This window comes from Cavia porcellus, unplaced genomic scaffold (assembly GCF_034190915.1).
Source record: "Cavia porcellus strain 051 isolate PalLab524CR breed Dunkin Hartley unplaced genomic scaffold, mCavPor4.1 scaffold_2, whole genome shotgun sequence".
Taxonomy (NCBI): Eukaryota; Metazoa; Chordata; class Mammalia; order Rodentia; family Caviidae; genus Cavia; species Cavia porcellus.
Window position 1 is genome coordinate 138,467,446 of NW_026947485.1, and position 21,225 is coordinate 138,488,670.

The 21,225-nt window shown below is 36.7% G+C and overlaps 1 non-coding gene across 1 annotated transcript; it reads left to right on the forward strand.

Annotated features, from left to right (window-relative positions):
- Positions 1–7,606: 7,606 nt before the first annotated feature.
- Positions 7,607–7,743, forward strand: LOC111754566 (small nucleolar RNA SNORA2/SNORA34 family). The gene has a single exon (XR_002789241.1). It is a non-coding gene; the product is annotated as a small nucleolar RNA SNORA2/SNORA34 family (small nucleolar RNA).
- Positions 7,744–21,225: the final 13,482 nt, after the last annotated feature.

Below are 21,225 nucleotides of genomic sequence, written 5' to 3' on the forward strand. Positions count from 1 at the left end.
AGATGTAAAGGTGAAGCCAAAGTGGAGTGCAGTGGAGACCCCAGAAGTTTGGAAAACCAGGAACATGGATGATCCAAGGAAAGCTGCAAAAAGCGAGCAGAGAGGATTTAAGAGAAAAGCTGTGGGAGCTGAAATCACTGGAAGTGCCCTGGGGGTGGAATCACCCAAGGCTTTTGGAACTTGCAACCAGATTGCTTCAGATGCTGAGTGTAGAACTCTAGGACTTAATGTTTGCCCTGCTGGATGTTGGACTTGCTTTGTTTCCAATGCTTTCTATTCCCCTGTTTGTAACTTTTGGAATGGTAATGTTTATCTTGTGCCTTTGCATTTCAGAAATGTTTAACCTTGTTTCTTTTGTACAGGAGCTTACAGTTAAGAGTTTGCCATAGATCTTGGAGGAGACTTGGGACTTGGACTTTTCAGCAATGTTGAAGCTGTTAGGACTTTGGCAACTCTTCGAGGTGGACTAAATGTCTTTCGTATAAAGGATGTACATGAGTCCTGGGGGCCAGGGGTGGAATGTCATGGTTTATGTTTGTGTCCCCCAGGACTCATGAGTTTGCATTGTTCATTTGTGATGGTTCATTGTATAGTGCTTGGATTGATGGTGTTAGTGCTCCACCCATATGGGGTGGAGCCAGGATGTGATGTAATGGCAGGAAGAAGGTGTGTCTTTCTCTTTGCTGGTTCAAGTTTGCTGTTGGCGGCTGCCATGAACTGCAGCCCAGCCATGCCTGCCTGTCTTGGAGCCAACTGAGTGTGGACTGAAACCTCCAAAAACTGTAAGAAATAAACCTTTCCTTTCCCAACTTGGGCACCAGGTATTTTGTCTCAGTGATGAGTAAAAAGTAACTAAGACACTAGTATGTGGACAGAGCACTGGAACTTTTCTGCATTTGTTTGGGTGAATATTATTAAAAAGTCCTATAAATTATGTGTTCTGTGTTAAACCTATTGTCTTGAAAACCCTGAGTACAATACAAATATGGGCTCCACTGCAGAGTAGGAAAAAAACCTGAACATGGGTTTTAAAAAATTAAAGTTAAGTTAAAAATTTAAGTTATTCTTGCTTAAAAGGCTCAGTTTTTGTTTCTATAGAGAAGTTGGACTGAGTCCCTTCTTGCCGTGCATTTCTACATTTCCATCAGATATTTCTTCACTGTGCCTTTTCTTCTCATTTTTAAGCTTATAGACTTTCGTCCATGAGTATAATAAACTTTGTGAAATTTGTGAATTTGAACCAGGTACCCCAGGAATTTCTGTAATAAGTGCAGCTGGGGAAATAGCATGGTTGTTAGAAATCCTGAACCCATCTCTGGGTAGGGTCTCAGAAGAACTCAGTTTCATTTAGTTGAGTGTCTCGATTTTCAGTTATTCTCTGCAGCTCTCATTCTGAACTTAGTGTGAAGGCCCATCTTTCTTCTTTGTAGAATGATACTGTGTTCTCAAGCTTGTAGATTATGTTTTAGATAATTTCTCAAAGATGCTGTCACTTCCTAGGAGAATCACTGGGTATTGAGAGCCCTTGTTTAAAAAGAAAGCAAAAGATGCCTGACACTTTATGACACTAATTTTTCTCTTCTTGTTGGTAAAAATAGTACATCTGGGGTAGGAGAATGTCAGAAACACTGGGAGGGCATAAATTTTATATTTCTCTTCTTTGTCTCATCTACCTACTTCAGAAAAATTTTTTGGACTGATACATGTTTTAGGATACTTTCTGCTTAGGTAAGGGTAAACAAATGAAAGAGTTTTCTCAGGAAAAGTAAAAAGTACGAATCCTGTCCACTCCTTTGAAATGTGTCACTCAACATTTGACTAGAGCTCTCTTTCACTTCTGGAAAATTTTCCAGATTTTTAAAGTATTGCCTCTACCTAATTTTACTCTTTCTTTCTGAATGTCTTTTACATGTTTGTGGGCCTAATTTTTAAAAAATTATCTTATCCTTTATATGTCTTACTTTTTAGGGGAAGGCGTAGGAATTGAACTCAGGACTTTGAGCATGAAAAGCACATGCTGTACACTCCAAATCCAAGTTTCTTAATTTTAAAAAATTGCACTCAATGATTTTCCTCTCTTACATTCTTGAAAAAAGGTCTTAAGTGTCTCTTTAAAATTTCTAATTCTTTAAAAAATCCTTTATTCTAATATTTAATTATTTATTGAGCTTTTTAATATCAGTACTCTATTTCATAACTTGTTTCATGAAAACTATTTCAAATATACATACTTTAAAATATTTTTCTACTGCTTTATCTTCTTTGGTTTGAGTTGTGTTTGTTTATGCATGTATGTATGTATGTATGTGTGTGTGTGTGTGTGTGTATGTGTATGTGTGTGTGTAGACCTTCATATGCTTTGTAATTTTGTCTGTGAGCTGGGAAATTTCCTGGGAAATTTCCCTGTTTCAGAGCGCTTCTGTATACCGTGGGTGAGGAAGATGCTTCTGCAGATTTATTGTGGTTCTATCCACACAATCTACAGAAGATTTTACTGTTCCTGAGTGAATCCTTATTTGAGTCTGGGCTTTGGCCTTTTTGTACTCAGTGTAATGAGACCTCTCCAATCATGTGACACAGATCCATGATTTCTGCTCCTAGGAAACTTTTCTCTTCCTAAATTAATTTTGTTGGTACATTTTAGGTATTTATAATGATCACATTCATCATAGTGAGTTTGTACCTGCACTTGACCCATATTGATTCTTCTTTTCTTCCTATTCCCCTCCCCTTCCTTCAACCCCACTTTCTCTCCTTGTTTACAAAAGCTTTAGGAAACTATTTTCAACTGCTTTGGGCAAGAGATGGTTTACTTTCCAGTTCCTGTTCCTAAATAGATAGTCTAAGTTTACTTTTTTACCACGAGAGTGGGATTTATGCCTCTGACCCTCATCTCATGTTCATGTCGGAATCCTAGACCTTTTGATTCTGTCTTCCTCAGGCTCCCTTATATCATGGTTTTCCAGACTTCTACTTAAAATCACCATGTTTCTTACAGTTGGATATTTTTAATTATTTTCTTCCTCCTATGTACATAAACATGAGTATCATTTAGTACGTTTTATTAATATTTCTTATTTGAGTGAAGATATTTCAATGTATGCCATCTTGACTTGAAACTTTGTTTCCACCCCTTATACAGCACAGAAAAAATTGCTTACAGATCTCTATATAAAAAAAGTAATGCTTCTTGTCACCAATCTTATTACAGAATGTGTTTTCCACATTGTATATTATGACCAACTTTGCTCACTTCTAACTTCTAGAGATACAGAGCTTGGATAGCCTGCACTATTTATGCTGGCTTGCTCAAGTATTAATATTACATTTCCATAGTGTATGAATTTTTAAAAAAATTTACCAAAGATTTTAAGAATAATATGGCATATAAGTGAAACAATTAAGAATTATTGTCTTATTAATTTATATCTGTTAATTATATAATATGGTGAATTCAAGAAAAGCCAAAATTATACTTCTTTTTTTTTTTGGTATCAGGGATTGAACTCACAGTCTCATGCTGCCACGCAGGCACTTATGCTGCTGAGCTAAATCCTTGGCCCTAAATTATGCTCCTTTTTGGAAAGAATACACAATTTGTGAATGTTCCAAGGATACAGCAGGTGCACAATGAATGTTGGCTAAATTCGGTTAGGAAGCACTGTGCTCTCACAACTCCCTATTCTTTCCTTCCCCTCTAAATGTCAGCCAAGCAGAGCTTAAATTTGATTGTTAAAGAGAGTACTGATGATTGCCGAGGTACATTCTCCATTTTTCTGCAAAAAATGAATGAATAAGATAAATTCCACCTCTTATATTCTTTCACTGGAAAATTGCTTTGTTCTTTGTCATTTATTTATTCATTTTTAAAATTTTATTTAAAGAAAAAAAGCAAAACAAAACAGTAAAAGGGTACAAGTAATACAGAACTTCCAAAAAATAAAAAAATAAACAGTACTTTGTCATTTATTTTAAAAGAACTCCCATCCTGCTCTCCTGTGCATCCTGCTTTGGCACCCAGCTGTGAGCAAGCTCACAAGGATAATTTCAGGTCTTTTATGCATATCTTCCTTGGAGTAGCTGTTTTTCCTTTTTAACACTGACTTCTTAATAAAGTTAGGTTCTTAATCTCTTCCTGAGAAGTTTTCACTTTAAGTCACTATCTTCACTGCAGCATGATAACCTGCTTCTTATCTTTACATATTTATTACTTGTTTTGTATCCCTGTTCTTTGCCTTATTCATACATATTTTTTTCTTCTCCTTGACATCCTCAATATGTTTTACAACCTAAGGAGAAAATATTATTCTCTAATTTATCCATGGATACTTTCAAGTATAAAGACATCATTATTTATTGGGGCAAGCAATCACAATGATATGAAAATGTGTGTAGAGTTCTAAAAAATATCACTCTTTGATAGTTCTGAGAGGTAGCAAAAATCAAACTAAGCACATCACCACTAAAGCTGATAACATCGACAGCCTCTGCCAAAGAAGAAATAAGCTTGTAGTGAAACATTTCCTTTTCCCATTAATACGATTATTAAGCACTGCTTAGAATTTTTTTATGGCTCAGAGCAGAAATCTAGTTCCATGTAACTCTCTTTGGTTCACGTTCTTCTGGATATAGGATTAAAATGTGAAATAGTTCCACTTGAGAATTCTTCTAGGATATGAAGATGGAAACAAATATTTTCCCATCTTGGCCAAAATATGTCATTAAGAGACCTAATCATATACTTAGCAAAAAGCTAGTTGCCAGTGCACTTGAATTAACTTCAAGTCAGTGAGAAATGCAGGGTCCTGTAAAGTCACAATTGCTTTTCAGGCATTTGCTCTGCCACCCCCCCCCCCAAGTCTATGCATGCTGGTACTTTTTTCAGGTACATGTTCTGGTATTTTAAGGACTTGAGGCTGGAATGTACCATTCCATACATATGTGTTTCTTCATTGTTGTGCATTTCTTTGAATATATTGGTCCTTCATCCAAGACTATCCTTATTCTTCAAAATCCAGTTTGAGTATTGCCTTCTGAAAAACGTTTCCTTGACTGTCCAGGCAGAGCTCATTGTTCCTCACTTCCTGGATGCTTACTTTCTGTCTTTGTTCTTTCTACTCCATTATTTAAGTGTTTGAGGTTTTAAGACAAGGAATTTAGCTTTTAAAATATCTCTACTCTCACTACTTAAATGCTTGGATTTGATTATCAACAAATATTTGTTGGACATAAGCCTAAAGATGGAATGCATCCTCAGATTAAGATGAAAAGCCAGCAAATTTTGGAAGACAACTAGTCTGTTAGAATGACAATAAAAGAGGTTGCCAGTGATGCAGGCAAAATGGGAACAAAACACATGGCCTTAGATGATCCTGTTTCCTTGCACAGACTGTCCGACTTGTGCAGTCAGTTCCAAGGTGTCTCATGGCTACGACATGTGTGCGGCTTAGAGCACAACACAGATTGCTCATTGCTCCTCTGGGAAGTTCACACTTGACAGGGCTTTGAGCCTATGCAGGCCTGAATCACTCACCCTCAGGGCGTGAAGTCTGTGTCTCATGTCTTCCAAGTATTAGCACATACACCTGTAATTTATGATAGCCCAACCTTTACTTGTCTGTGGCTGGAATTAGGCTAGTCATCATTTATAATATCTTCTACTGAAGAGCCTTCTTTTTAATTTTCTTTCATGCTGAGTTTCTCATTTTTGATCCATCAATTCATTTTCCCTTCTTTTCTTTCACACCTCCCTCCATTAAATTAATTTACATCCACAGATTTTACTGTAAAATCTGGCATAAATTGGGATTTTAGTGCTTTAGGTATGGTCTACTGAATGCCACATAAGATTCTTTCTTATCTTATTTGTTCATTCCTAACTAGCTCCTCACTCCATTTGCCTATTCAAATCACAGAAATATACACGAAGAAGAGAATAATCTAGCCTGTGAATCAATATTTGCTGTTCCAGAATAATATCATAAGCTCTTATAAAATAAATTAGAAATAAAAGCTGATTTCCTTCCAGCCCAGAGTATGAGCAAAACCAAGTAATCCTGATATACCTATGTATGGATCATCACTTTCAGAGTAGTCAGAAACACAGATGAACTTTTTTTCTTTCACTGTGTTCTCACTCCTGTTAAACTGGCTAGTATTATATACATAATCGTACAATACCCTAAAACTGATGCGATGTGGAGAGTAGGTGTCTTACATTGAAAAACATAAGCTTTTTCTCTTATTTTTTATTCTTTGTACTTTACAGGAACTTATGGGAATTAGTTATGGTTATGTTTGTTGACAAGGGAAAGAATAGGAAATTGTATGTGGGAGGCAGCTAATTAGAAAAAGAACTTGATCTACACAATTGAGACAAAAATATCTTTATTATATCTTGGGTAGGGGTTTTGGAAAAGAAGGCGATGTACGGTTTGGGGAGTAGAACCTTAAGTGGAACCCAGTGGAAGGGAATCCACTTTTGTACCTTAACCTGACCTTGCCGTGGAATTATGCCATCACTCTACCATTTCTAATGGTATCCTAAAACATATGATAAAACACAAATATAGATATTGCCTACTATAAGATCTCCAGGATATTTGAAATGAAACCACACAATGTGTACAATTTAAAGAGTTTTGAGAGTGTGAGTATAAATAATGAGGGTATTTTTGCAGAATTGAGAAGAGCATGAATTAGTGTATCACTTTGGAGAGTTTAATGACAGTTGGCAAAATTGAGTACTCATAGAGCCTTCAATCCAGCCACATCACTGTTAAGCTTATGCCCTAAAGTAAGGAGTTGGCAAACATTTCTTTTAAAAGAAATAAGATAATATCTTTGTGGTCATAAAGTCTCTTCATAATTATTCAAATCTGTTATTTCAGTATGAAAGTAGCCATCAGTAGTATATACACAAATAAGCATTTTATGTTCCAATAAAATATCTGTAGTGCTGTAGTAGAATAAATTAATAAATAAGATTGTATTAGTTACTTTTCTCTTTGCTGAAACTAAATACCCAAAGTTAAGGAGGAAAAGTTTATTTGGCTTACAGTTTGTAGAGGCTTCAGTTCATAATTGGTTGGCTCCAAGGCAGGGTGGCATATGGAAGAGGGACAATCATTCCTGGCATGAAAGATAACAGAAGAAACAAGAGGCGAGCAAGACAAGACAAGCCTGTTTCTGTCTCATATCATTCCAAGTCTACTAGGATTAGGGCAGTGCCAATCTGATCAGTAGATTGATCCAGAAATCATCTATCCTTTATCCCAAGCACCACATTACAAATCAGTCACATGCTCTAGATCCAGCCACTTCTAAAAAACCTACCCCTCAGTAACTACATAAGGCTTTGGGGGGACATCTAGACACAACCCACAATAAAGTTCCTCTATAAGATCCTGAATAAATATCATAATGTAATTGTATTAATTAGGGTTCTCTAGAGAAATAGATTGCAATATAAAATGTATGTATAATTGAATAAGGGAATTTATCAGTTAGGGTTACAACATCAGAGGTGGAAGAGTCCACAAAGGCCTGGGAGGATTTAGTAGCTGATCAATCCAAGAAGATGGAAGTAATAGAACAAGATGGATCCCTGGCTCTGGATCAAGGCTGGCAGCTTCCTGATGCTGTTGGTTTCAAGCAGGAGCCTAAAGAGATGTCTTTCTATGGTCTATTGGACATTGCAGAAATTGGGCAGTGAAATGGTCAATCCATTAGAAAGAAACAGCTTGAAGAAACCTCTCCCTGGCTTGGTGAGCAGCTGTGAGCGTGGCAGGCTCCAGTGGCTCATGATGGGAGCCACTGGCATTTGCTGGAACCTGTGCCATGCTGGGACCTGGAACACTGGTAAACCAAGCAACCCCCCCCCCCACCTGTTTTGTTTTGTTGAACTTCAATATACATGAAAGTATGGACAGCTGTTTTGAAGAGAACAAGAGACTCTATGACAGCCATTAATGACTTCCCTATTGTCTGGTTTTGAAGACCTAAAATGCATTCCTTATTCTGTTCAGATCAGTTTCATACTATGTTGTTTTGTGTGAATTCTCTGTATGCAAAGACATGGACAACTATTTGGAAGAAAACAAGAGACCATATGGATAGTGAAGATCTCAGGTCACCTAGCTTTGAAATTTATATCTCTTATGTTGCTTTCTTATGTCCTATTTTGTTGTGTTTAATTTTATCCCCTTTAAAATAAAAAAAGATGGATCAAGATACAGCACTAGTCCAATGTCTCAAGGTTGATGGACCAGAAGTTCAGAGAAGGGTTGCTAGTGCAGGTCTCCAGTGGAAGGCTGACCATCTGGGGACTGATGTCCAAAGGCAGTGGTGAAGAATGAAGCTCTTCTAAAATGGGTGTACTTCCTTCTTTCCCTTTTTGGTCCCTCCAGGCTATAAAGTTATTGGTTGGTGCCACCAATGGGGTAAAACTCCATGTCAAGGTCAGGGAGTTAATCTATTCCTCTCTGTTTTCTGCCCTACATGTCACTCATCCACAGACACAGCCAGGACCACGCTTTACTAATCAGGTTGGTTTTGTTCATGTCAGTACATCTCAGATAATGATCATAATAAGGCTGAGTAACAAAGCAGGAAGGATACATATATTATGATATAATTTACTTAAAATTTTAGAATATACTGAACAATTATATACACTGTTTTGAGATATATAATTCCATTCAAAAACATTATATATGGACATATAAGGATACTATAGGAAAAATGGACACCAAATGAAAAATAATATTGGACAGGCAGAATCAATATTATCAAAATCTGTTATACAGATTCAATGTAGTCCCAACCAAAATACCAACAGCATACTTTACAAATCTAGAGATTTGTAATAATCCTAAAATTCATATTGAACCTCAAGGGAGCCAGAATATCAAAATCACTCTTGGGCAATAAGAGCAAAGGAAAAGGAATAGCAATACCTGACTTCAAGCTATGCTACAAAACAATAATGGTAAAAACAGCATGGCACTGGAACAAAAACAGATGTGTGGATCAGTGGGACAGAATTGAGGCTACTTCCTCAGACCTATTCAACTATTTGATCTTTGACAGAGGACTCATCTACAGTAAATTGGATAAAGAAAATGTGGTATCTATATATAATGGGATACTATTCAGCTATAAGGGATGACAAACTTGAGACATTTGTAGGAAAATGGATGCATTTGGAAAAATATAATTCTGAATATTTCACTCAGCCAGACACTCAAATTTAAGTACTGCATGGTATCTCTCATTTGAGTGAGGTAAAGTACAAATAAAGAAAATGATAAAAGATGGATAAAATGTACAGGGGAATGGTCTTTTGCAGTAAGGAAATGGTCCAAGGGAATAAGGATGAGTGGGAGAGGAGAGGAAGGGGAGATAAGAAGAAACCTGTGCAAGGCATACGAACCTGATAACTCCAATTAATGTAAACATTATATGCCATAACATGAGCTAGACGAATACCAACAAGAATGAAAAATGGGATAGGGGAACTGCAGGGGAGGAGAGAGGGAAGAAAGAAATATGCTGTAATATGTACGTGACACCATTTGCCAAGATGATTGCAAACTACATGAACTGCAAACTTGTGCAAGTAAAATTTTAAAAATAAAGATAGTGTTAATCTATGTCAGTAAGGACAGTACTCTCAGGGAAGCACACATGAGAGATTTAGATTTCACAGTTAATGTTTTATTTCTTGAGCTCAGGGAGGAAATGTAAGTGGAGAGTAAATCAAAACCCCCAATACTTCTCAGACCTTTTCATGTCTTAAATGGGTTTTTAACTTTGGAAGTCTTTGCCTTTGCAGTGGGTGGAAGTTTTTGACCAAATGTTGATGCAAATTATAATTCTGAATTTTTCTCTCTCATTCAATAATGTGGGTTAAATTGTTCCATCCATTGGGCCATTTCACAGCATATTTAACCAGATAACATTTGAGCTGGATAACAAAATGTTTTGATAGATTTGGTGAGCTAGTGTCACTAATATTTGTGATTAGAATAAGTTACAGTGGAAAATTGCTAGTTGGGGGGGGGATTTCAGGGTTTTCTTTGATTTTCATTTTTCTCTAAATAATGACTCGCTTTTTCCCTAGGTTCCATGGATTTGTTATTGTTCTCTATGTTTTTTCTTTGTGCATCCTAGGAAGACATTCATCAACTGTTTTTTCTTTCATGACATATCTTAGCTGGATGAATTTGGATCATTGAATCTCCAAGTTAGGTGACTTTCTTGTTCTTCAGAGAGGATGAGAAAAATTGGAAATGCCTTCTACATGAGGAATTGATTAAGCTAAGATTTTTCCCACACTGGAAAGATGCTGATTTGGATTCATAGTCATGAGATGAGTCAGACACAGCTGGGAACATATCGTCCACTCATAGTTAGCTAGCAGTTCCATATTTGGGAAAGGTGACAGACTGATGGACTAGGAGAAAGAAGTGTTAGATTTGTTTCAGTATTTAGGAATTTTTTCCACGAAGGCCCACCTTGGACTATAAACTCACTTTTGCATGGCTCATAGGCACAGCTGTCTGGGGAGGGCTCTTGTTTTTATCTATGCTGTGCATAAAACATAAAAGACTTTGAAATTGATGGAACTGAAATATATGGGATTTGTCCCAGCCTACATATTGTTGATATAGAATTAAAGACCACCAATTCTATCAGGATTGAGGTACAATAAAGACTTGAAGCTTACAATTTACATGCTTGTGTGAAAACAATGAGTATTTATTTCAGTGATAATTTGGCCAGCATTTTCCCAGCACACTGCATTCTGTTTTCTTCACAGCTGTTCACTGCCATACATTTTTGATCCAAAATACAATGTTGTCCAAAATTGTGGAACACATTGACCTGACCTTCCCACAAGGCAAATAGCATTACAGGGAAGATGAAATTATTATAATGAAGCTTTTGTGGAAAATGATTTCCAGATTAATAGAGAAGGATTAATTTCATACCTCTCTGTATCAATTTATCTCAATGATTTGAAATGTGTTATTAACAAATTGGTTTTCCAATTAATGTAAATTTGATGCTTTAAGAATTCAAATGGCTCTTGAAATTGAGGTAGCAGCAAGCATTGTGCAGTACTAGACTAAGTTATGAGTTAGGTGAGTGAGAGATTCAGGCATGAAGCCTGGCGTGTGGAATCCAAGTATTAAGTGCAGTGGAGAAGTCCCGAGACTCATAAGAAAGCATGTTTGTAAAAAATAAATCCAAGAAAGAACGTGTTTCTTTCATGGTAACTAAAATATGCTATCTAATTATTGCTTACTCAGATGTCCTACTTAAGGTGTATAAAAACACTACAATGTTACCACATTAATGCACCACTCTGAAGAGTATTCACCTCTTAGGAGGAGGGTACGTCTAATGTCATAATGTAGTAAGAACCTAATTGCTGCATAGCCTTCATAGATACTACCTGGTTGATACTATTCTGATTTGATTTGTCTGTGATGAAGAGATTAATTACTTCATTGGTTTGTGGAAAGGATTTAATAAGGTAATGTAAAGTAGTTAGCATAATTCCTGTGCTCCTAATCAACATTCAATAAATATCTTTTATGATTACATTATATAATTGATATGAAAATGTCAAACCAAAATCTTTTTTCATATCAGTAAATATTTCCTTATCCTGTAATTCACAGTTACTCATCACTTGCCAGGTCAAATGTCTTATTAAGAGTATTAAAATACACAATTTATTTCAGTTTTTCGTTGAAAGAGCAGAGTCTGAATTAAAGAGATTTTTCTCTAGCAAGTTTGATATTTAGAATCTCCAGAGATAGTTTTAATTAAAGAAGTATATTTTAAGTAGTTACTATGTGCAGACAACTATGAAATATAGTATTGTGGAGGAGTGGATTCAAAAATAGGGGCTTCTATAGTTATGAGTTCCATCCTGGAGTTTCTATCTTTTAAAATGTCAAAGCTATTCTTGTTGAGAACATGTAAATTGTAAACTGTGTTTCTGAATCTTACAAGTAGTCACTGCCATAGGGGAATTAAAGTTCTTTGCTAAATTACACTGCAGAAAAACAGTTGGAATAGTAGTGAGACTACATATTCTTATTTTTCTTATTTATAAGAATTATTATATACTTCTTAGTTGTTTTATTGGCTTTGGTTCCGCGTTTGGTTGACTTCAAGAATGGAAAGAAGAGCAATGATAATTTGGGGTGGGGTCAGTGAGCATCTATATTCTGTTGGGGGAGCAGAATAAAGATGAAATAAAATGCCTTCATCACAGGTGTGACCTCCTAAAAACTGGGCCTTGTGAGAGGCAGTATTGAGGGAACACTGTGTGCCTGCTTTATGAATGATTTTACTAGAAAACAAGACTAGGACAGGAGGAAAGTAGCAATCCCATGTGACCACGAGGAGATTTGAGAGGACTATTTTTTACTGTGACTTGAAAAACAAATTTGTCATGTGTAAAATGAAGGAAATTTTATTTTGCTCTGCTCTTATTAAGATCAAGTAAGATTTAATGTGAAAGTACTTTAAAACCAAAAGCTCCATACATGACAAGTTAACACTGTGAAGAATTTCACTGTAGAGCTCATACTTAATTCCAAACATTTGCCATTTGTGATGCTGGCAGTACTTTATTAAGGTTCATTTGAGGATCTAGTTTTTCTTTGAGCAGCTGGTGGCATAAATTTTATGCCCATTTTTTTAAAAGACAGAAACTAAAGTAAAAATGAAATTAAATAAACTTGATAAGTCTCACCAATGGATGAGTGGCAGAATTGGCAATTCCAGATTATCCAGTTTACTAGTTCATTCAAAGTTAGTTCTTTTTACACAAGTAAGTGTGTTGCTTTATTTGCTCTTTGGAGAGCCCCACCCTGTCCATAGGGGTTTCAGGTGAGGCAAAGGGATATGCCCTAATTTGTAATGATCTTGCCAGCTGACCTCGGTCATAGTGTGGTTCAGATCTGAGGTAAGATCTAAAGTGAGCCAATCAGAGTTTATGCTAGAAGTTGGCTGATGCCATCTAACTGGGCTTGTTAAACTAGTGGTTATCCTTTTAATCTTTCTGCAGATATTCTGACTGAGCATGAAGCAGACACTAAGGAAAACAGGGCTGTGAAATAGAGACATAATGTACCAATGATATCACTACGACCCTGGATCCAACAATCCTGAAACCAGACCTAGCTCTTACATTCCTATTTATATATGTCAGCAATTTCATTTTTGTGGCTAATTTATTCTGAGATGGGAGTCTGTCAGTTCCAATACAAATACCCCTTTTATACCTACTTTATTTCCTTCTTCTGTTTCTTCTTTTTTTTTCTCATTTACTCTCCTTTTTTCCTTTATTATCCCTTATTTTAAAGATCTTTGATAAGAAATTACAGTAAATAGGATCAAATCATGCAGGGCCTTGAAAACTAAGGTAAAATGTTAAATTTTATTCTTTATGTACTGAAGTTTTATATTTTGGAAACAGATATGTTATGCCACAGATACAGAAAAGTCAGTGGTCTCAGCTGCCAAAGCAATGAATAATGCTATACATGGATGTCTCATCCAACATATTAAAAATACTTTTGGAAATCATAAAATTAAATTTCACTGACATGAAAATAAATTCTGAAAGAATGGAATGACACAAACAAATAGAAAAACTAAGTGGAAAATGTGAATATTCCTTAATTATCTTGCCAGGAGAAAAATTATAAATTGATATGATGAAAAAAAATCATGAAAGGAAAGATCATTATATTTGGCAACATAAAAATAATCACACTTTTTTTGAATGCAACAAACAAGTTACTGAATGTTAATATGTGTAGCAAAATATGACCGTTTATCAATTTTATAAAGAGGAAATGTGAAAAGCCCAAGGAAAGAATTCACAAAACAGGAAATTAAGCGTGGTTAACATGCTAGTCTCCTATCCATACCCTCCTGGTAGATTCAGCCTCCATGAGGGAGGAGTTCCTGTCCTCCTGTGAGAAGGGGTGGTGGTGATGCTGATTCTTCAGATAAGAATGCAAGAAGAAGAGCCAGTTCCACGTAGAGATGAATTCAGGCTTGCCTGTGTGGGCTCTGCTATGTACTTCAGATGTTCAGTGCCCACCTGCAATGTAAGGCTTGGAGCTTGAGAAGTTCAAGCTGGGGGTTTGAGATTTAAAGTAATCAGCATTTAGCTGGAGAAGGTTATGGGTTCTTCCTCACTCCTCACTCAGAAGTGTATAGAATTAGAAAGGACTGGGCAAAAGGTGGCAGGGAAGCCCAGCACTCAAAGATAAGGCAGAAGAGGCAAAGAAAATCAAGAATTTATGTTAGTATGAAAATTCAGGGAAGAGCGTGTTTAAAGAAGGGTGTGTTTCACCAAAGGAGGCATCGTGGGAATGTAGTGAATATGCAAAAATGTTAGCTATTATGAAAATGATTAATGGCAGGCAGCTTTTTAGAATATGATGTCAAATTCACCAAGGAACACAATAGAGATGCAAAAGGGGAGCCAATTGTCAGGCTCCTACAAAGCTGACCATGGAGAGAAGGAGAGAGGAGAACATGGGGCAGTCACGAAGAGATGGGTGCCAGGTATTTACAAGAGGCCAAAGGTGATCATGAAACTTTTAGCCCCTCTTTATTGATTTCTGATTAGTGTCAAGGTGCTGTTCTTGGTGCTTTAACTGATTCAATTTGAAAACAGTTATAAAGTAAGCACTATGCCTTTTATAGTTCAGAAAACTGAGAAATAGATAATTCCAAGAATTGCCCAATGTTTACTGCTACTAAGAGGTGGACACAGAGTTTGTCTTTAGGCATTTTGACTCTGGAGCCACGTGTTTAATCTCTTCTGTGTACAGTCTTTTAATTGTGTGGATAATGATAATAAAGTATTTCTTCTTATTTTTTTGCAAAAATCCCCTGCAATATAGAAGTCTATTGTCAAGGCTTCCTTAGTATTATAATCTGATTTTTTTAAAGCCAGAAGTCTTTAAACAAGAATACTAATTACTATGTACTTTGAGAGTTCTCTTGCAATTATTCTGTATCCCATGCCTGATCCCAGTTTCGATGCATACTCACTGTTGATATTTGATGGCAAAAACTGCTTTGTAATGAATAAGAGACACCTGCAGTTCTGCAGATGTGGCATGATGCATCTATGGATCCAGGAAAAGCAACAGAGCCTGTTTTAGAGATGTTTTTAAGCTGTACCAGGGAACTAAAGCAATGACTGTGTCCCGTGTGACCATGACTCTCACTTACCACGTGGGAGAGCAAATCTACTGAGACATTTTTTAAGTGAGCAAATTCAGAATACCCACACTTGAAGAAAATATGATTCATTTTTATTTTAGCGTTATTTGGTGTCCTTCTTGATGAAATATTAAATGATTTTAAACATTTTATAGTGAGCATCAGAATCCAAATTTTATTAACAAGTAGCTATTAAAAGCTGGCAATTTCCCTAAAATGCTTATCACAGCAGAATAGAGAAAATATGTCTGTGAGATCAAGTTGATGTAACTATTTCATGAGAATAAAGTAAGACCATGTGAGAAATCAATCCCTCCTCCTTTGTGTGTGTGTGTCAGGAATCAAACTCAGGACCTCATGCTTGTTAGACAGGTGCTGTGTCACTGAGATATCCTCGGTAATGTGAGGAATCAGAGAGACAATGGTCATCAAGCCAAGGGCAGCATCAGAAAAGTCTAACCCTGTTGATACCTCAGGCTTGGGCTTCTGGCGTGCATCTGTGAGAAATGAATTTTTATTGGTTAAAACACCTAGATTATGGTTCGTTGTTAGGGCAACCCTAGCACATTCATGAAAAAAGAGATTGTGTTGGGCTTTCACTTAAGTGTACTGCAGGTTAGAACAAGAAAATTAACCAGAAAATATGGCTAGTAATTTTATAGATGGTCTTAAAAACTTTTTTCCTTCACATTTGAATGCCTTTTTATAATTCTTTTGAGACTGAAAAGTTTTTTGTTCATTTATTGATTTGTAACTTAAAGATTTCTGGAATCCCAAGGAAATCCGTGATTTCTCCCAGTAGTAATCTTGAAATAAGAATTAGTTTGTCCTCAATTCCTTGACAGGAACTCTATTTCATAAAACATAAATGTACATGATAGACCACTTCATGGAAGACAGAGAGAGGTTTTGTATTTCACCTACCTCTTGTTCTAGGTGCCTTTTCCTTTGGCTGTATCATTTTATTGTCATAAATTATAACCGTAATCATGGTGGCTTGATTGAGTTCTCCAAATATCTCTAGGGAACTATTGAGCCTCTACATTTTCTTTGGGACATTAATGTTTACAATTGGTGCCAGAAGGGAGGATAGGCTTGGGCATATCTGAACTTGCATTAAATTTCAGAGGTGAAGATGGATTTGTGTCCTCTGAATCTTTGTTCCAGGTCACACACTGCTCCTCCATATCCTTGTCAGGGCTCATCCTTGTAACTCTGATTTCCTGCAATAAAATTGCTGCATGAAGAACGTGGGGAAAGCCATATCTGCTTTCACTGTCCCCTCTAAAGTTCTGCCAGTTGTCAGAGAAGGAAAATGTGCATCTGTTGAATTCTTTCTTCTATGGACCTGAAACATGAAAAATGGACAAATAGAAGTCTTAATCTCCTTGTTGATGTAGCACCAGGTGTGTTTAGCCTGTGAGAGCAGAGAGAAGAGAGCAATTACCTGGTGGGAGCTGGTGTGGATGAGGATGTTATCTATAGGTAGAAAGGGAGGGGACAGTATTTTTTCTTTTATTTTTATTTTATTTTATTTTATTTTTTTGGTACTGGGGATTGAACTCATGATCTTGAGTTTACCAGGCAAGTGCTTGAGCTGCTGAGCTAAATCCCCAACCCCCCTTTTTCCTTTTATCCTTCTTAAATCAGACTTTAGCACTATGTTTAGTATTATGTGGTTCTGTTTCAGTTAAAGGTATATGAGGCACCCTTATCACAGAAGACAAGATGACTTAAATCAAAGCTTCAATTCAGGTAATGAGTCAGTTTACCTTATAAGAGGATTTCATTTTAAAAACCTATTATACTGCGATGGGAGAGTAGCTAACAGCACACATTCTTCTTTGAATACAGTAATTCAGATTTGGATATGTGATTATTTTCACTGTAGAAATAATCTACAAAATTTCTTTGTACACTGAGTTAGCAAATAATGAATTATTACTCCTAGGAGAAACACAAAGTTAGGTTCTTTCAAGCCTGTTGTCATAGTATTGTCATCAACTGATAAAGGCATAAACTTGTTTTATGTGTGTTCTGGTCAAAAGGAACCTCATTTAATATAAATTGTAGGCTAATTAACTTGGAACTCATGTCTAAAAGCACTGCAGCTCATGTTGGACAAGGCTTATCTAGCGTGTAATTTTCCTTATTAGGCAGAGCATATCTGTCTTGTGCTCAGGAATACTACATAGTACATCAGTACTAATCTAGAGGGACAACAAAAAGCAAAAGAAGATAGACAATGTGGTACAAAAAGACATGAAAAGTACACGTGTTTATAGTATGGCAGCCGAAACAAGGAAGTAGACCATCATCTTGCCTACTTCAGAGGAGAACTTGCAAATGAGGCAGCTCAAAATTTTTTGTCTCTCAGAACATCCTCACTAATGGCCACTAAAGTACTGTGAGAATTGATTTTGGAGATATAAATAAATTTTAGCAAGTAAGCAAATTCACAAATGTGGAATCCACAAATAGTGAGGATTTTCCAGACTGTATTATTTCAGAAAAATGCTGATTGCCCTAAAAAAAATCTTATAAGGAAATTGATATTGTGGTTGTTATGAATGCATTTGTAAGAAAAGATAACTCCTATTTTTCTTACCTGGCCACTCCACAGGGGGTAGGACTAGAATCTGTGTCCCTTTAACCTACCTAATTCATCAAAAGTTTGCTATGAGAAATAATCAGTCTTGAGTAATTGTATGCAGAGGAAGTAAAGAAAGGAAGACCAAGTGAAAAAGAAAGGGCATTCTGGGCATTATTGGGAAAAAAATTCTATTTGTGGGTCTGTCCCAAACAGATTATGCATAAAACAATAGATGTGAAGGGATCCTCCTCTCTTGTGATGTGTTTCTTTCGAAGCTGTTACCATATAGAATGACAGGATTATGCTCTTTTTGTCCTACCTCAAAACAAAACAAAACAACTGTTTCTTCCCATCTGTTATAGAACCTTTATTATCTATCTTAATTACTTTACCAAAAGGTTTTGAAAGTATTATTAGAGCTCAGGAGAGTCTCTGAATTGAAGATTGTTGTACACAAAGCCTCACAAAAACAATAATTGTAGCTAATGTTCACTGAAGGTTGTTTTGCTTTGTTTTCTTAAGTTCTTTTCAGAGCGCTTTACAGATATGAAGACATTTAAACCTTGTAATTGGCCACTGAGATGAGAAATAGTATCATCTCCAGTTTATGGATGAGGGAACTAAAGTATAGGTTCTTTTGCTGTCTCTAGAGGTCATACATATGATACAGGAGAAAGAAACTCCCAACCCATTAGATGTCTGGTATGAGTTCGTGTTCTCTAAAATCAAGGAATGAATTTTAGGAACGATGGAGACTGAGAGCAGAATGTATTTATTGAGAGAAAGAAAGCTTCTTTCTGACAGAGGCAGAAGGGGTCCTGAGTGGGTTGCCAAAGACTCTGTCTTTTCTAGGGACTTTTATAGAGCAAAACCACAAAGTGATGTAAGTCTAAGGTGGGGAAAACGTGGGAACCCCCAAAGTGGGTATGAGGTAGGACAGAACTATGGCCAACCAATAAGATTAATTACTCAAGTAAAATTGATTAAATTGGAAACAAATGGGGAAGTGAGTCACATAGCAAGTGGGCATGCATAAAGAGCAGTGCCTCTACCTGCAGGGGTTTATAGGTTAGTGACTCCTGGCTACCTCAGAGCGATAGAGACCTATTTAGAATGTCCCTCTCTGATGCCTATCAGTAGGAGGTTAGGATGTGGGTGCATTTGTTTTATCTTTTGTCTTGAGGTCTGTCCCACAGAGGAGGTATCTGGTCTTCTGCATGGGCTCCTTCAAGGGCCTAGCCCTGTCTGATTGCCTATAATATTTCTATCTAACTCAGTTGTCTGTAACACATATAATAAATGACAGATTTAGTCTCAAACAACTAGGCCATACACCAACAGAGCCCATATTGTTAGTATTTAGCCCTCGCACTATACTTCTCTTTCTCAAGGAGGAAGTGAAACTTGAAATATAAATTTAAATTTCACTTGTCTGGGTTCAATTATGATGTTTTTAAAAATTGAGCTAAAGGGTACATAAATGAAATGAAGTAAAATAAAAATAGGATGCATTTATTGATAAGTTTTCATAATGTAGTCAGGGGTAGTCTGACATAAAAAGTTTGTCAAGTAGAGTTCTGTAATGTGGTGACCCCTCTGAAAGCCTTACTGTAGAGTGTCTGGAGAAGTGGGAGAGGGGACACAGCAGCTTATTAAGGTCACACTGTACCACAGAAAAGGATGAGGAGCAAGGGAGTGGGGAGCTCAGAGAGGAGTGTGGCAGGGGCAGAAGGCTAGAACCCTGGGCACAGATGGCCAGGGAGAGTGTGTGACTCCTAGAACTCCAAAGCTAAAACCGGCTCACAGGTAATCCAAGAAAGGAAAGGGATGCTCTAAGGAAAACCTGAGCCATAGTGCTTTCAAAAGGCAGAGAACCAGATAGACACTGAGTTTGTATTATGAGAAAGAGACAAGGCACTCAGAAATGCATGCAGAATTGACACATTGAGAATTTCAAATAAAGGATCAAAAAGTCAAAAACAGATCAAAAGTCAGAAGTCAGTTTTAGACAAAGTAAGTCTGCATAGGTGACCAGGTACATTAGAGCTATAGAATACTGGGCCCAGCAAGTCTGCGAGATTGTGTGCATGGGATACTGCCAGTACCGTGGAGATCTGGCTGCAGCAGAATGAAGGGCTGAATTTATACAAGAATAGGGCATAGAGAAACCATGAAATTGCCCATTAAGCAGAGTTTGAAGGAATTGGGTGCCTGGGAACCACTTGTTCCTTTGGGAACAATAGGTGGGTCCTTTAGCTACGTAAGAGTTCTGTTTTGTAATGTAGGCAATTATTCTATGCTTAAGCCAGAACTATATGTCTTAAAATTTTGTTGTCTTGTTGGAGAGTAACAATTAATAGTTTGCTCCTCTGTACACACTTAGATAACTCCACCTTAAACTGATGCTTGTTCCCTCAGGTGATAGGCGATTTGGGGGAAAGAGAAACATTGAGAACTTTTTACAGGAATTAGCGTTTGAATAGGAGAGCAGGAAGGATCTCTGCTGCATGCTGGGGAACAGATCAAGAAAAGCACTCAGAAGGTCTGATCAATTCAGCTTTGATATCTGTCCACTCACTGACTTGGTGGGCTCTCCCTTTGTGCAGGAGTTACTCCAGTGAGACAGACCTGACACCCAGGCCCTGGGAGGCTGTATTTATCTGCTGAAATTGCTCAGTAAAGTCTTATTTTTGATGTCATCTAAAACTGAAAATCTCAGAATGTACTGAAGTTTAATTAGTTATTAGTGCCTTGGAGTAACACAGAATAGTGTGGTTAATTTGGGGAAATTGGTTCATTCTTATAACATATTATTTTCAGTCTCATTGCTCCCATGTCTTTCTCCTCCTCCATCTCTTTTCTCCTGTCTAAAAAATCTGTCATCTACTTTCCTCATTATGTATTTATGTATTTATGTATGTTTCTTATATAAGAGGAAACAAGATTTTTAACTCCCTGAGTCTGACTTATTTAGTTGAACATGATGGCTTTCAACTCCATTTTCCTGAAAATGACATGATTTCATTACTCTTTATGGCTGAATAACTATATATGTTATGTATAATATACTGAATATATGTATGAATGGATATTAATGGATATATCATGTTTTCTTCATCCATTCAGCTGTTGCTTTTTTTTTCACCTAAAGTATCATGGGTGTGCATCTATCACTGTAGTATTCTGCCTCTAACTCTTTCAGTTATATACTGAAATTAAGTGGAATTTCTATTTTTAGTTTTTTGTGGAATCTCCATGCTGATTTCCATGGTTTACATTCCCACTAACAAGACAGGAGGATCCCTTTATCCCAGACATTCTTGCCAGCATCTTTGCTTCTGAAATACTTGATGACGACCATT